Below are 7,846 nucleotides of genomic sequence, written 5' to 3' on the forward strand. Positions count from 1 at the left end.
CCATCACTGCAAGAATGAATGCTCAAAAGTCTTAAAACTTGGGGACCTTTGAGATAAAAGAAAAACGTACATACAGCATCCCCTACCCCCACCCCATCACCACGGGCCCCAGTTTGAACAGACTTTAAATCCCAAAAGGCAAAGGTAGAGGCTGGCTCACCTCCAGAACACAGCACAATTTGCCAGCAGGAGAGTACTACGGAGTGTTATTTAAAACACAACCAGGCTCACAATTGGGACAAGTGGGACACTTGGGACTCAGAATTTCAAGCGACCAAACTGGGACACATTTGAGAATGTCGGGAAATTATGTTAGGCAACAGGCATACCCAGGAATGTCCCAGGAAACTCCAGAGAGCTCAGGGGCCTTGACAAGAGGGAAAAGGGGTTCCTGCTGGTAACACTGCCCAGAAAGCCCCCACTACGCTAAAGAGGAAAGTAAATCCAGAACTTGCCCTCCCATGTGATTGCTTTTCAAAGATGTCCTGTGTCACGAGAAGAGATGGACACGTACAATTTACGAACAAGAAAAGAGCTAACACACTACCTTGGTTGGGTCAGGCTAATACGATAAAGTCAAAACACATGCCTGGGGCCTGCCCATGCCAAAAAAAAACACATGCATGCATGCACACACACACACACACACACACACACACACTTCTGAGCCTCTGGAAACACTGCCTAAAGTAAGTGGGAACTAGCTAGTGAATCTGACTCTCCTGCCAGGCTTTTCTGCTGGGAACCACTTGCCCAGATGTGGCCAAGTGCCCTCCACCTAGCCCAGGGGACAATTAGGGTCAAACGAGATCCTGAAGGATGAGTTTCCAGGACGTGAAGAAGCCCTGGGATGGCCAGGCCTCAGGCCGGAATCAAAGACCCTCTAGGCCTCTGACAGGACTAGGAGAAAAGAGAAGCTTCCAAAGAGGACCCCCGTCCACGGTCCTCAGACTCAACATGCAGACAACACAAACTTCAAGCATTCCAAGCTCTTCTGAGGAGGGATGGGTGGAAAGTCCTCTCCACCAGCTTCCCTGGCCCTGACCCCTCCACAGGAAGGACGGTAGGCTCATTACTTTCCTGGAATGCCCACGCCCCCACCTCCACCAGGGCTGACCTGGTGGCTTCTGGGGTTCATTACCACCTCAAGCAGAGTGAGCAGAGGAGACGGAGAAGGAACTAGACCTGATGTGCGCTTACAAGGTTAGTGGCATGGGACAAAGGGGGCTTGGGGAAGGGGGAAGGGAGGGGAGGAGAGGAGGGAAAGATCTCTGCTGGAGGTAGACTTAGCAAGGCCACTCTTCAGTGCAGGTTGTCCCTGTCCCCTACCTCCACCACCCCCACCCCCACCTCCCTCATGGCCATAGAGATGGGGTTTTAAGGAAAAGCAACTGATTCTCCATAATCTCATCTCCCATCCACTCATCCCCACCTCCCCCCAATCCCAAGTCAAGTCTGAGCACCCATGCCCAGTCTCCCAGCCACATTTTTTTCCCTCACACACCTGCATACCAATCCTTTGGTTTTTAACAAAATCATGTTCTCTGGGGGGGTCAGAAAGCTGGGATCAAATGATACAAATTGTTGCTGTTGTTTGTTTTCTTAACCAAACACACTCCTCACTCCTCTTTTATTTCTCCTCCTTCATGAACCCAGTCCCCCCCTCCCAAAAAAATGAGGTGCGTTTCATATTGCACTTTAGAATAATGGTAGGCTCTGAAATGCTAGGATGCCCCTACACACACACCCCAGCCCCCACCCCCACCACTCAAGCACACCCCAGTCTCACTTTACTGAAATAAAGACTCTGTGACAGGATCAAGACTCAAAGGCCCTGTGAAAACGAGGACATGCTGGCTGCAAGACCCTTCCTCGCGAAGAGCTGCTCAGAAACATCCTTCTCCATTCAGCCTTCTTTGAATGCGGCCATATCGTATCCTCTTTGCCATGGTTCCAAGGAACTGAAACCTCATGCCATCTCCTTGTGGAAGTACCAGGTCTCTCAGCTCTGCCTTGGCCCCCCACCCCCTGCCACCAGGGAAGGACTGTCCTCACCTAAGGAAACAGCTTCAAGGTCTCCTGGAAGAAACTCACACAGGCACTGTAGGAATCTCTCCGACTTCCCCTAAGAATTTCTTAATGAGGTCCCTGGAGACCAGGGCAACAGTGAAAGCCTTGTGCTAGAGGGGCATGGAGGAAGGTGCCAGGGGTCGGGAAGGGGATGGAAGGGGAAGCCCCACCTAACTATTAATATCTTTTACACTAGCACATTGTTTTATTTTTAAAACACTCTGTTCCTCGCTGAGGACTGCTTTATTTCTGAGTGACTCTTTCATTTAAAAAAAAAAAAAAACTTAAATGAGTGATTTTGTCTACAGGATAACTACAGACATTTTTTTTTAACACAAGACTTATTACTTATATAATAATGATTACTTAGAGATGAAAAGCTGTGAAGTTTGGAACTACATAAAAGTTTGCTGAGACCTTTTTTAATCTGATTTTTCTGCTCCTGTATCGAAAAAGAAAAAGAAAGAGACAGAGACACAGAACATATTCAGAAACATACATTCTACATATCTGCTTAATTTAGAAGGGAAAATGTATCTGTATTTATATATAGATGTGTATATGTGTGTATATATGTGTATACCTTCAGTGAAACAGTGTTTCAGATACTAGAGTCCAAAGACTAGATACAGGGAAAATAAGGGCCTTTCTCAACCCCAAGTCTGCACTTGTGGGGTTCAGGATATCCCATAGGAATCTATGCACTGCCTAGGGGAACCAAAATCTCTTTTTTAGCTTTTCACCCTCAGCCCTTCTGTACTCCTCAAACAGTGAGAAGGTCCCTCTCCCATCACTGACTTCTGGGCAAGGTTGCAATGTGATTCTGAGGCTCTCACCAGCATCCCTTGTTTGGAAAAATCACAGGATTGCTTTGCACATCTATTAAAGTGCTGTGACATTCAAGCTTCACAAAAATGTTTCTCCTGCAGACAATAAGCTCCTTGCGGAAAGAAAAAGGCAAAGAAAGGGTGAGTGTTAACATACTCACCCACGGCCAAGCTTTCTGGGAGGGATTCCTGCCTGGAAAGCTCTAGAGAAGGTATTGGTTCAGCCAGCTCACCAGAACTGCAGGGCCATTGGTGGGAGGGGACAGGGCCAGTACTGCTTTTCCTTTCTGGTTCAGAGAGAACAGGAAAGAGAGAGAGAACCACAGAGGAAAAGGGAAGTAAGCCTTTGTTCTAGCTCTTTGGATGAGCATAAGAGTTGAGTTAAACTGTCAGCTAATGAGATTTCCTAACCACATACTCCGCTTTTAAGTCTAGGTCCCCAAATTATTTGATCCCCAGAAAGCAGCAGGGGGGAAAGCTGCCTTCAGCATCCCTAAGAGCCAGAGAATTCCCAGAACAAGTGCTGGAAGGACTGCAATCATTTCAGGAAGTGGAACTTTAACAAGTTATCACATTTATTCACGGGGATACATAGCAATAATCCTACTGGCACCTGTCCATGTCCACAGGAGTCACTTCCCACTCGGGTGACTGAGGCAGGCCCAAGGGATAGGGGAGAATCAGTGTGGGCGCTTCTGCACCCACTGCAGACTGCCAGTCCCTTGCCTAGTTCTTTGTTTGGGCTCCAAAAGGCCCCTGGAGTCTACATTCAAAGGATGTGTTGTTGGACCCAGCTCAATAATTTACCCCAACAGGCAAAAGAGTGTTAAAAACAGCAAGCATTCTTGCAATAATCTCTTACAAGGATCCTTCGCCAAGCCTGCGTTTGTTTATTCTTTTAATATTTATCTGGTTATGGTTGCTTTTTTCTGTAGGAGATTGGCCTCTCTCTGCCTAAGGAAAATTAACAAGGCAGAGCTGGTGGAGCAGAGGAACTACAAATCAAACCACATTGATAGCACAATGAAATCAATTCTCCTTTTCTACCTTCCCTGCTTAGCCATCAACCTTCTCCTTAAGTTTTTATTTCTCTTCTATTCAAAGATAATTACTTAGCAACTAAAATGTTTACCACTCAAAGGCACCCGCCCTTGGCGGGGCTCTTTACCCTTGCATAGATGCAGACACATTCTGAAACCCAGAGATTTAGCAAAACTTCTGCTACAAGTCCCAGCTCACATTTCAGCTCTGCTAGAAGTCTTCAGCTACCTTCCCCAGGCTGAGGGGTTAGTTTCTGCCAGGCGTCCAGGTAACTCTTTGTTCAAACCTCCCTCCATCAGGGCAAAACCCTTTTGAACAGCAGCCATTGGTTCAGTCCTCACCCACATCCCCTACCTATGGGGAAGGGACCATACTTCTCCATCCCCAGGGCTGAGCCCAGGGTAGCCTGGAGGGAGGAAGGAAGAAACAAATAAAGCCTCTGGAAATTCAAACACACACAAAAAAGGAGCTGTGAGCGATTAGATAAGTATAATTAAAATTAAAGTCAAGTAAAACAAACCCTGTTTGAAGCTAAAAACTGCAGAGCTTCATGCCTCTTACAATAAAGTAGAAAAAAGAAAATGGGAGCTGGGAGAGTGGAGAAGGCAGAAAGGGGAAGAGACCCGGGCCATCTTCTAACAGATTTCCTCTTAACACAATCAACATTATTTCAGCGCTTCATCCCCTGGCCGTTCTGTGCTAAGCAATTAATTTATGGTCTCTCCCAAAACCCCCAGAGTAACCCCCAGATACCCATTATCCCCATTTCACAGACCTGGAACCTGAGACGCTGAGAGATTAAGCAGCTTCGCCAAGATCACCCGGCTTGGAAATGACACTGGGCAGATCTTGGAACCCGGGTTTGTCTGACTTCAGCGTCCAGGCACTTAACCTACGCTCCAGCATCCTGTGCGCCAAGTCGGCACCGATGGGTAACCGGTGGGGGCCGCTCTGATTCCACCGGGGCCACCGTGTGTGCCGCCAAAGCTGCCACGAGCTGGTCAGTGTCCCCAAGGGCTCGCGCGCGTCCTTCAGTACTTGCCAACACGCAGGAAGAGGCAGACTCTGGGTCAACCTGGAATTACCCTGGGGCAAGACCAGAGGATGCGACTGGGAGGGAAGGGGTATACGAGGCCGGGTCAGCGCCACCACGGCCGCCAAGGGTCCTGGGAGCGGCACCGGCTCCTGCGCTTACAGAGGGGGACCGGAGGAGCGGGGACCGGGCACAGAGGCGCCGCCTCGGCGTCTTTCCCTGCAGCATCTCCCGGGGGAGGACGGGGGAGGGGGCGTCACCTGACAGCGCGCACCAACTTCTCCCAGCTAAGGAGGGGGCACACGGCGGCGGCTGGGGCTGGGGGAGCGCAGCGCGCAGCTCTCGCCCAATGGCGAGGTCTGTAAACAAAAGCGGGCCCCACGCGGGTCCCCAGCTGGGCAGCGAGCAGCGCGGCGGCATCGGAGCCACGGGAGCTGGCAAGAGGGAGACACCGGGACCGGATCGCACGCGGGAACCCAGCGCACCACCCCAAGCTCCCCGCCTCCCGCACGAGTCATTGTCTGCGCGGCCTCAGGATCCCTCTCTAAATGTCCCCCTTCCCAGGCCAGCCCCTGTCCCCTGCCCAGTCTCCAAACCCCGGACTCTCCGTGGCCCGGAGCGTGGCACGGCTCGCCAAGGTGAACACCTCGGCGGCCGCGCCGAAAACCCAGGCCCCGAGGTGTCCCTGTCAGGGGCCGAGGCGCGCACATACACACACACATACACACACGCACGCACGCACGCGCACGCCCTCCCCGAAGTTGATAAAAATCAGCCGACAAATACAAAGTGCCGCCGCCGCCACGGGTCAGCGCTGACCTCCTGCTGCCGTGCAGACCGAATGCCAGCGCCTGGACACTGTCACTTCCACAGACCGCCGGGCACCTCGGCTCCGGGGCGCCTCTTCCTCCCGGCAGCTCCACGGCGCCAGGTCTGTCTCCTCTCCCTTCCCCTCCCCGGCTCATCTCACCTCCCAAGCGTGTGAGCACGAAAACAATACGAGTAAAGCCCGATCGGGGGAGCTAGGACCCTCCGGGAGCCCCGGTGTGCGGGAGACGCGGATCAGGACGTGCCCGTCACCCGCACAGCTGCTCCGGGCATCCTCACCTCAGTATTTCGAGTCGGCTCCGGCCAGCCCGACCGATCCCCGTCCCAGGCCCGCGGTACTCACCCGCGCGGCTTGTCCCGGAGGCCGGGCAGGATACGAGGCCGCCGGGCTCCTCAGGCTGCGGGCGCCGAGGCGGTCGCGGCGCTGCAGAGCTGAGCGCCGGGCCGCGCTCGCGGCCAGCTCGGCGTCCGCCAATCGGAGCTGTCAGGGCGCCTCCCCCGGCCGCCTCGGGGGCGGGGCCGCGGGAGCCCGTGGGAAACCGAGCCCAGATTGGGCTACCTGACAATCGCTCCGCCTCCGGCCGGCCAATCAGAACAGGCGGATGCAGGAGCGGGGCGTTCGGAGTTGGGCTGCAGAGTGACTACAGGCGCACGCTGGCTACCTGGGCTGCATCCCGGCTCCCGACGCGCGGCTGGCGGGATGCGGGCGCCGCGCGCTCGGGGGATGCCCCGCCACCAGGCTCCGGCGGCGCGGCCTGGAAAGGTCGGGTGAAGGCAGCTGAGCCGCGGCGGGCCCGGGAACGGAGAGGGCGCCCCTAACAAAGCAGCTCTGGGAGGGCCGATCGGCCTCCGCCTCCTCCGGCAATAGGTCCGCGAAGCTGCCTGTCAGTCCCGCAGAGGTGGAGGTGGCCAATGACGTGCGGGGAAGGACCTGGAGTTGGCGCGCGCGCGCGGCTCGGCGTCGGTGGGATTGGTGGGAGGTAAAGGATTTTCCTGCCACCTAAGGAGGAGAGGAAGAGGGAACGGAACGGGGGAGGGGAAGAGGCAAAAAAAAAAAAAGCTTTTACCTGCGACACGTGGTCAGGCTTGGGGGGGTTGCGCCCGGCTCCAGGGGCAAGACGAGAACTTTTTTTGCGAGAAGAAAAACCCTAACGCAGTCCATTTGCGTGGGTGTTCAGAGATGGTAGCCACCAGCCTCGCTCCATGTGGGGCGCTGTGGCCTCGAGCGAATCCTGGAGATCCCAAGACTCCCCGAGTTGGCTCACCTTGCCGGCAGGTGAACTTGTAGTCACTGCGTAGGGCTGCGGCATCAAGCTTCACGTTCACTTCCTAAGCAGGGTAGGTGGCCCAGGAAAGGGTCACACAGCCCTAGTCTCTTCTGTGAAAGTTGCAGTTTACCTGTGAGGTTCTGAGGGACACGGGAACGCTCATCGTAGACTGAACCGTGCCAGGGTTTCCACCCCGCCTTAGAGTTTTAGACTTCGCTCTTAAGGCTCTTTCGCCCCAGGAGGTGGGAAGGTTGGCGCTGCCGGGGTTATCTAGTTTTTTTTTTTTAAAAAAAAAAAGGAATTGCCTTTGTCTTACAGGGAAAACCTAAACCGTAAAACTAAGTCATCCTTGACTTCTCCTCTTGCCTCATCCCTCTCCTTTCTATCCTTGTCCACCTCCCAAAACCGTCTTCTCCCGGTCGTCATGTTTCTGCCACCATCCTCTCTCACCCAGACCACATCAAGGGCCTCCCTTCTTTCTATCCAGGCCTTGCCTCCTGAAGTCACTTCTCTGCTTTACAGAGGAATCCTTCTTAGCCATTTATCTCATTTTGTGCTCTTGCCTGTGGGTCTGTCCCCTTTACCCAAAACACCCCAGTGCTCCCTTTACTTGACTGATTCTTAATTCATTATTCACATCCCATGTTAGTCGGCAGTGCTGTAGAAGCTCTTGTAGAACCTGGGGAGCCTCCTGTACCCCTCAACGTTAGATGCCCACACCCAGTGCTCCCACAGTCCCCCTACATTTCTGCCATGGATGCTGAAACTCCCAGTTAATT

General features: G+C 53.5%; 1 protein-coding gene across 5 annotated transcripts in view; it reads right to left on the reverse strand.

The window, feature by feature from the left end:
* Positions 1–6,245, reverse strand: part of TIAM1 (TIAM Rac1 associated GEF 1) — a 429,921-nt gene extending 423,676 nt beyond the window's left edge. For 3 of the 5 annotated variants that reach the window (XM_077118818.1, XM_077118816.1, XM_077118809.1), the window contains exon 1: positions 6,143–6,245. The gene's annotated coding sequence lies outside the window, so the exon portion shown is untranslated. Of the gene's footprint in view, positions 1–3,058; positions 3,185–6,078 lie in introns of all 5 variants that reach the window. The other 2 variants (XM_077118813.1, XM_077118811.1) reach the window with 2 other exon arrangements.
* Positions 6,246–7,846: the final 1,601 nt, after the last annotated feature.

Source organism: Tamandua tetradactyla, chromosome 10 (genome assembly GCF_023851605.1).
Source record: "Tamandua tetradactyla isolate mTamTet1 chromosome 10, mTamTet1.pri, whole genome shotgun sequence".
Lineage (NCBI taxonomy): Eukaryota > Metazoa > Chordata > Mammalia > Pilosa > Myrmecophagidae > Tamandua > Tamandua tetradactyla.